Consider the following 10337-nt stretch of genomic DNA (forward strand, 5'->3'; position numbering starts at 1 on the left):
CATATAAAGGTCATTCAAACATATAACCCATCAACTCGATCGTTGTGGCTCGTGCCCTCTCTTCTCTTCTTGGACACTATTGATCCGCATTTGTTATAACAGAATTGTGTGGCTCACCCACCCCTTGGCCTTCTCTCATTGGTTGGTTCATTCAAAGGTACATAAAGGGAGATCGAAGGAGAGAGCTCAAATGTGAATGAGAATGATGGGGTGTTCAGAATTATAAAAAACTTGACAAGATGGATTGTATATCAACCTATTTTGTATATAACCTATAAAATTAGTTACTTGGATAACCGATTTTTTATGTTACCATACAAAATTGATTATATAAGAACCGATTTTTTATATTACCATACAAAATTGATTATATAAGAACCAATTTTAATGAGTATGACCTTAGTCTCCTATAAAATTGGTTCTTATATAACTTATTTTAAATCTTGATTTATTATGTCATTTTTGCATTAGTGTAAGTTACACTCGTTTATTATCCAACTAACTATACTAGTCAACATCCTTATAAGTAGGGATGGATTTATTCATATAAGATTGAGGACAATTGTCCCCTCTTACTTTTTAACCTTACTTAATTCAATGTATTTTAATGATTATAAATTATTTTATAATTTGAAATATCGTAAAAAAAAATATAATTTATAATATGAGTATTGCTCCATAAATTTACACAATCTTATTTTCTTGTTTTTAATATATTTTTTCTTTTATTGTTTATAATTCTATTTCATGTACTGTTTCCTCAATTAGTGAAAAAATCTCTCTCAAATACTTATTTCTAACCATATTTCTTTTATTTTATATGTAAGTTTGAATTTTTTAATCTTGTATTTCTTTCAATATATTGTATTTTATTTTTATCAATAAATTTCAATATCAACACTTATATACTAAATACAAACAACTATTTTGCATGAGAGAATTTTATTGAGTTATTCTTTTAAGGAAATGTTTTTAAGAATTCTTTTAATTTCTTATCTAATTTAATTTTTCTTATTTAACATATTTATTTATAAATTAAAATTTAATATTTTAAAAATAAATTATCAATAGTTAAAAATATATCTTTGATCTAATTTTTTTTAAATAATATATATATATATATATATTCAAATAAAGTATTTATTTGTATATATAGTTTATAATAAAATTTAGTTATATATAATAAATATTTAGTATATTAAATATACAAACTAAAATACTATTTTTTTAAAAAAATAATGAATAGTTAAAATAATCTTATATTATAGTTCAAATGGTTTATTATAAATTTAAATTTAAATTTATATATTAAATTTATTTATTTTGAATTTTAATAATATTATCAGTTGTGTATTGAAAAAAAATATTATAATTTTGATTATATAAAATAAACACATATTATATACAATAAACAAATTAAAATATAATTATATATATATATATATATATATATATATATTAATATGTCCTCATTACTTAAAATCTCTCCACCCGTTTCATAAGTTGTTCTGAATTTAATTAATGATGTTTGTAAGTTATAAAACCTTTTTCTTATCCACTCATGTTCCAAATAATCGATCATTGAATTTTCTCACGTATTGCTCCTAAGGTTGAAGATTTTTCTGCCTAATTAAAATCCGTTGATCATAGCCTACATAATTGACTAATCAAGATGACACAACATAATATCTTGGAACATCTCTCCCGAGGAAGGTTACTTGGTTTCCGTTACACCCCAACCTACAAGTTGTGTAGTATTAAACGGAGCCAAGAATAAATAAATAAATAATAATAAAAAAAGAGTTAATTGCAACCCTCATGGTTGCATTTTGCCTATAAAATTATTTCCTCCCTAAGTCATAAGTCATAAGTATTGTAGGAAGAGACATACCCAAAGTTTCATCAAACAAGACGTCACTGAAAGTGAGTTTTCACAACACTTAGGGCAATGGCAAGTAATTATCTTCCACCACCGGGAATTCCTTCGGAACCATCGGTTCCCGAACCTTGGTCGTGGACACCAACGTTGCCAACATTTCCTCCACCAACGTCTTATTTCTCATCGTCCGATGATTCAGATTCGGATTCATCTTCATCCACTTTTGGCATCATCATCGGAATTTCTGTTGGGATCCTCGGAATTATTTTATTGTTTGCCATTTGGTACAAGTATCTTAGGAAGAAACATGGCAAGTGAGTGTCACACATGTTCAAAGTAATTTTGTAACTTATTGTAAACTCCCCCAAATGCATCTTATTCTATTTCATTTCATAAACACTAAGTTTCGTTTCCTTGTGTGTAGACGTGAAACTAAAGTTTTCACGTATTGATGGAATTCAGGATAATAATAATAATAATAATAATAATAATAATATGCTTGATCTTTTGAGTCGTTGAGGAATTGTGTTTTAATAAATTTGAGATTAATTCTCCGTTGGTGAACATTCAAATTAATTTCTGCAGCCATATATATATCTGGCAGTTAATATGTATGTTCTATGATTCGGATATTACAGGGTGATCATTTGTTTTTAAAAATGACATATAGTAATTGACGTACAGTTCATTATTGTGCATTATCCAATCAAAACGCGCATGAAAGATTTCACTCGTTTGCCTTCACTCTATAACTGTTATCTCCTGTAATTAAGTTGAAATTTCTTGCCAATTAATTTTTTAAGTCAACGAATTTCATGAAAGTCAATACTAATTAGTAGCAATCTTTTGAATTGCATTGATTTTAACATATGGTTGTAAAATGAGTGATGTAATTGAGTATGTCTGTCTGTGTGGGGAGTTTTCCTGTGGTTCCTTTCCGTAGCCGAGATTCTTTGATATATTTATGGAAAATAATCCATGGAAACCAAATCTTATTTAACACTTAGAAAATGAAACGGGGAGAAAAATGTAGGTATAATATGTGATATAATGTAAGAGAGTGGGTATATAAAAATTATATATATATATATATATATATATATATATATATATATTATTACTCTTCATTTATATGATACAAGTAAGTGTTGTGATAATGACTCATGAATAATGAATAATAATAATAATAATAATAATAATAATAATAATAATAATTATTATTATTATTATTATTATTATTATTATTATTATTATTATTAGTATTATTATTATTAGAGGTGTATATAATTGGGTAATTTTTTGTGTGAGACAAAAAGAAATAAATCTTAATTACTAGAACACAACCTAAAAGAATATAAATTTTTATTATTATACATATCATGTACCAGCAAATTTCAAATACATCATGTGCCAAAAAAAAAACCATAAAAATGCATCATGATTTTTGGAAATTTGCAAATTTTTAAAAAATTTGAAAATTATTTGATACTTCATTTCATTATTTCAAATTAACGGATAATCATAAAATTATTTTATACATTGATTTAAATTAATGAAATGAAGTATCAAATGGATTTCAAATTTTTTAAAACTTTGCAGATTTGATTTATGTATTAAGAATTTTAAATTCAATGGTTGGATTGTTGAAATTTGATGTAGAACATGATGTTGGGATTCAAGCAAAGTCACATATCATTCAAACAAGAGGATGGACATGGGTTTATATACACACAATTATCTCCATTGATAGAGAAGCCTTTTGGGTGATGTCCAAAAGAAAAATTGTGAAGGCTTGGGTCCAAAGCGGACAATATCTTACCAATGTAGAGACATGTGTATGTGTGTAGTAACCTGACATGTATATGTGTGTAGTAACCTCTGATACACAACAAGTAGTATCAGAGTCGATGGTCTGGTTAAGTGCCCAACTCAACGAGTATGATGGAGTTGGTAGGTGGATCTGGATATAAGATCCCTTGTGTCGAAAGTCTTCCTAATAGTGAAGGGTTAGGAGCCGTGTCCTGCTGTTGTGAGGTCATGATGGAGCTCTATGGGTCACCATCGGTTAATACTCGTGGATCAATAGTTTGAGGGGAGGATTATTCGGATGCAAGCAAAGTCTCACATCATTCAAACAAGAGGATGAACATGAGTTTATATACATACAATTAAAACCGTGAGGGTTGAACTCAAAGCGAACAATATCTTACCAATATGAAGACATGTGTATGTGTGTCGTAATCCCCGGACCACAATACATGAGTTATTGAACGAAGTAAATCTAAGTAGACTTATTCCTAGAATAAACAGATCCCTCTTTATATATATATATATATATATATATATATATATATAAAACTCAAATTTATGTAGCTCTTTTATATAAAAATAGATTTCTTTCTCTGTATGGATATATGCGTGACCTAACAATTAAAATTTAGAAAGATGACTCATGACTTGACTTTATCATATAAGAATAGATGGTGACAAAACGTCACTCGTGTTTAATTAATAAAAGAAGTGCTTGTACTACTTATTGGTCGACAATAATGCATATATAATTCATAGAAGGCTCTAAATTTAAAATACAGCCTATTGTCATGTGAAAAGATAATGTTAATATTTTATTTGTACGAATAATTATCCCTGAATTTTCTATCATGTTAGTTAAGATGCTTGCTTACAAAAATGATTGGTATACACTGGCTAGCTTCGAAATTTCCAAGTCAACGAGGAAAAATTAGTTTCGTAAAGATGCTTCTTATGTACACATTAGTCTTTGTCTAAGTTTTAATAATTTGTGTAAAAAAATTTATTATATTCAAAACTCATGTCGTGGGATTGGACAAATTTTTTTTTTGTTATGATCATTGATTACAAAAATGACATGTGTACACTATAGCTTCGAAAGTTCCAAGTCAATAGGGAGAAATTAGTTCGGCAAAGATTCTTCTTATGCTTTTTATTTTAATTTCTTTAATTCAAAGACTCATGTCGGATCGGACAATTTCAAAGACTAAAGTCTTATAATTGTCTAACAACCATGTCTTAAAAATTTCCTCACCAACTATTTACTAGAGATTGATAAGTTTCATTTGTATATTAATTATTATAGTTAAAAGGATATAATCACTCTTATTCAGAAAAAGGGAAAAGGACATAACCACTCTTTATAAAAATAATTAAAAATAAAATTATTAAAATTGAAAATTAATATCAATGATTGAATGATATTTATAAAAAATATTACAAATAATTTATTCTAATTTATAATTTTTATTAAATATGTATTTTTTATTAAAAATACTTTTAAAAAAATAATTAGATCAATTTAAAATTTTAAACTGATTTGATCAATTGTGGACCAATTTGTCAATAAAGAGTTTATGGGCTAACCCTAATCAAATTGGACAAGAACCGGTTTCTTGGCTGTCTGGTCCAGTTTTGATAACCATGGTAATGAGGTCTGTACTTGATATAGCTCAGTAGATATCCAACTTTTTTTTAAAATTAATTTCATTTTAATTTATGCTTTTTTATGAAATAAATATTTAGATAAAATATATAACAATAAAAAAAATAATATGAAATGAGCTAACGAATTTAAAGAAGATTTTAGTGTGTTTAAATCAAATTGATTATATAATAATTAAAGAGATTCAAATGAACTCAAATGTAATTATGAGTTGAATAATTTTTTTATCGAGTTGAGTCCTAACATTTCAATTTTTTTAAAATTATTCAAAGGATATTTTAACTAATTAAATAAGTTTTAATAAAATATTTTAGAGGTTTTTAATAATTATGAGTATTTTTAATTAAATAATAAATATTTATAAAATTGTTTTGTATAATATTTATTAGAGAAAAATATATTTTTATTGATATTTTGTTATAATAAGTATTTGTAGAAAAATATGTGTTTTTATTATAATCTTTTATATATTTTATTGTAATTATAATTGTGTTGGAAAAAATATGTTTATTTTATACATCATAAAAGTTTTATATATTTTAAGGGAAGAGAAGCTAACCATAGTTATTAGTCTAACTAATTGGTTAAACGTGGATTGAAATTTTTTTAAAGGGATTGCGTCAATTTTATGTTTTATGCTTCTCACTTTTCTTTTCTTACTTTTACGTGCTTTAAAGAACTGTCTATAGACCATGAAGACAATTACCTCAGAGGTTTATGTTTGTCTACAAGTACTCATCAAGGTAAGAGGGAGTGAGCAGTCTTGCTTTGGGCTTAGGTAGTATATTGACTGTTGATTATGACTCAAAATCTAATGTATCAACTATATATTTTCTAAAGTTTTTCATTTGTATAGTCTTATAAGTTCAGTCAATCTCTATTTGTCTGATGGGTGTAGACTATACATATTATCTCCATTTGTCTGATGGGTTCCATTTGTGCTATTTTATAAGACTTACACACACACAAATATATATATATATATATATATATATATATATATATATATATATAGGGAATCCTTTTTAAGAACGTGATACAGAGAGAGAAAGCATGAGAGCAAAGTGCTAAGAGTGAGCACGGAGAGTTGGGAAGAAGATATGTGAGAGGAAAGGAGAATCGGTTAGAGAGGTCAAGGAATTTCTGATAAGAGCAAGAAGTTATTCTATTGTAAAGACTTCATATTGGTTTAGATAGTGGAATCTACTATCTCTTGTGGATGTAGGCCAAATTTGTTGAACCACATAAATTTGTTGTCTTCTTTTTTCTCAATCTTTTTTGTTTTGCTATTATGTTTTTCTTGCATTTACATTTTTACGTTTTTGTTTGGTTTTCTCGTTTCTATGTTCTTGGTTTGTTATTGCATATAGTTTATTCTTGTTTGTTTTTCTTTCTTCCTTTAGAACTAACAAGTGGCATCATCTGTGGGGAGAAGAAAGAAAAAGAAAGGTTGAATCATGTGAACAACCAAGCATGATATATAGAAGTTTTCAACAAACAATGACTATGGGTTATGGAAGATAAAGATGGAAGCTATCTTGGTGCAACAGGGAGTTGTAGAAGCTCTAAAGTGATGGAAGACCATCCTTGGAACTTTATGTAGGACCCATCACTAGGTCCATGCTAGGAGATTGGAAGAGGATAGGGGAGATAACACCCTTAGAGACATGTTTCTTATGGCTATTAATCATTCTCGTAAGCCTTGTTAGCATTAAATTTATTATTCCAATTTTACCCTTGTCTTTAATTTTCTATTTTATTCTTGTATTTTGGGTACCTTAGACATAGGATTTATTTTACTTGTATTTCCTATTTTACCCTTGTATTTTGGGGTGTCTTAGTCATAGGATTTATTTTTACTTGTATTTCCCATTTACCCTTGTATTATAGGGTGCCTTAGATTTTAGGATTTTATTTTATAGCTAGGGTATTTTATTAAGGTTGGAAACTAGGCCTAGACATATTTTTTGGTGGCATTGGATTTATTTTGGACTTGGCAAGGCTTAGGCACAAGTGGAGGGAACCTAGGTTGCATGGTCTTATCATGCACCTAGATGTAGCTTAACCATACCCAAAGATTCCATCCTTGGTCACCAAGTAGCATTTAGGGCTAATTTAGGTTTCATTTGAAGTGCATTTGGATTGCATTACTTGGCCATGCACTCTCAAATGTAACCCTAAATGCATCCTCCCTTCCATAAATACCCTAGGCTAGCCTCCTTTTAAATACTTTGGAATTTATGATATTAAGAGAGCCTTTGAGCCTTAATATTCTTTCCTTAGTCCCCTTAGTCATTTCGGCCTTCTATCCTTTTCATCTTCACCGTGAGTGTTCTCACCTTTAGGAGTGACCTTCATCCATCAATGAAAATGATCCAAAACCCTAGAGTACCACCTTAGCATTTCATCAAACACCTAGCCTCAATAACCTCCATTTGGCCACCACCATCATCAAGGCTAGAAACCTTGAAGTTCCATGATCCAAGGAGTCCGATTTCCCTCTTTGATGCTCCTTAATCCATCCATGCATGGAGGGTTTCCATCATAAAGGGTGAGGCAAAAATGTTTGGATCATTATCGCAAAAAAAAAAAAAAAAAGATGATTGATAAGGTAAGAAATGCTATCATCTTATGCCTTGGTAATAAAGCCTTAAAGGAGGTTGCAAGAGAAAAGACAGTTGTTGCCATATGAGTCAAACTAGAATCTTTATGCATGTCAAAGTCTTTCGGAAAACCAGTTACGTTTGAAGCTACAACTTTACTCTTTTAAGATGATAAAATAAAAATCAAATCAAGAACAACTTGGAGATTTTAACAAGATTCTTGATGACTTGGAAAACATTGAGGTAAAACTTGAAGATGAAGATAATGTTTTGTTCCTTCTCAACTCTTTACCAAAATCCTTTGAACATTCCATGGATGTTATTTTGTATGACAAAGATCAAGCCATTACCTTGGATGAGGTTCAAGCCTTAATTCAAACTAAGGAACTTCAAAATAAGCAAGAATTGAAGACAAAGGATAATGGTGAAAGCTTGAACACCTCAAAGGGAAACAGTGAGAAGAAAGGACCAAAGAAAAAAAAATCTACATCAAAATGGAAGAGCAACACAAAGTTTAAGATTAGATGTTATATCTGTCATATGACTGGTCATTTCAAGAGAGACTATCTTGAGAAAGGAGGCAAGGAATCCAAAAACTCTGTGGATCATTTGGATGTCGTTGTTGTTTCAGAAGGTTGTGGGAGTGCAGGGGTGTTAATGGCATCAACATCAAAAATGCAAAGGAATTGGTATATGGATTTTGGATGTACCTACCACATGTGTTTAGTGAAGGATTTCTTTGAGACTTTGGAACTCAAGGAAAATGGAGTGGTGCTTTTTAGGAACAACAAAGCTTGCAAGGTGCAAGGTATGGGGTACAATCTATTTGAGAATGTTTGATAACCATATTATTTTGTTGCAAGATGTGAGGTATGTCCCTGAACTTAAGAGAAATATTTTGTTAATAAGCATGCATGTTTGATGGTTTGAGTTATTCTACTAAAATTGAACATGGTATGATGAAGATATCTAATGGTGCCTTAATAGTTTCTAAGAGAACTAAAAGGAGTGGTTTATACATTATTGATGATTATATTGTTATTGCTCATGCATTTGTAGCAAGTTAAACTCTGCATGATAAATCAAAATTATGACATTTAAGGCTTGGACATGTTAGTGAAAAAGGTTTAGTGGAACTAGGAAAACAAAATTTGTTGAAAAGGTGATAAATTGGGTGAACTAGATTTTTGTGATCATTGCATTTTAGGAAAATCTCTTAAGGTTAAATTTGAGACTAATATGCATATTTCTAGTAAACCCTTTGAGTATGTTCACTCGAATTTGTGGGATCCTTCAATGTTGAAGACTCATGGAAGGGGTTCCTATTTTCTCACCAATGATTGATGATTTTTCCAGAAGAGTGTGAATTTATATTTAGAAAAATAAATTTGAACATTTAGAAAAAATTAACCTATGACATATTCTTGTTGAAAATCAAACAGGAATTAAACTAAAAGTTTTAAGGATTGACAATGGTATGAAGTTTGTTTTAGAGCAGTTTAATGAGTTTTGCAGGAAACAAGGAATTAAAAGCTATAAAAATGTAGCTCATAATAACAAAATGGCTTAGCTGAAAGGATGAACATAACCATTTTAGAATGCGTGAGGTGTATGTTGTTAGGTGCATGTCTCCCTAAGAGTTTTTAGGGTGATGTTACAAATAATACAATGTTTTTAATAAACATATGTCTATCTTTAGTTTTAAATTTCAAAACACCTATGAAAAATTGGAGTGATAAACTAGCAAACTATTCAAATTTGAAGGTTTTTGGTGTTTTAGCTTTGCTCATATCAATAAAGACAAACTTGAGGTTTAAGCTGTGAAATGTATCTTAATTGGTTATCCAAAGGGTGTGAAGGGCTACAAGTTGTGAAAGGTGGGTCCAAGTGAGTCAAGTGAAGTTAGCGGAAAAACACATAGAAGGGGGGTTGAATATGTGTGTGTGTACAAAGGAATTTTTAAATCATTTTTGCAAAATTAATGTTCTTCGTCCAATACACTTTTAAACGTCAGACTGTTATGCAGAATTTGTTTAACATAAGGTCAATGCATCTGAAAGGTTTATCGTCTACTAAAGAAAATGTTTCATAATGATAATTATTTAAGTTCTTACATTTTCCTTTTCAAAATAGTTTCGTTTAAGGACAAGCAGTAGATAAAATATTTCAATGTAATATATCTATTAAACGAACTTGCAGCTTCGTCTGAAGAGTGATTTTAACTGTATGTAAATATTGGACGAAGTTTTTCACAAAGATTTACTCAATAAGGAAGATTTGTTCCTAGTTAAACTGAAAGTGTAATGCAATCATTTTATACTAGTTCGCTCAACTGAGCTACGTCCAGTCTCCTTCAACTGAAGGGTCCCACTAGATATCA

This window comes from Cajanus cajan, chromosome 11 (genome assembly GCF_000230855.2).
Source record: "Cajanus cajan strain Asha chromosome 11, NIPB_CcT2T_4, whole genome shotgun sequence".
NCBI classification, from domain to species: domain Eukaryota; kingdom Viridiplantae; phylum Streptophyta; class Magnoliopsida; order Fabales; family Fabaceae; genus Cajanus; species Cajanus cajan.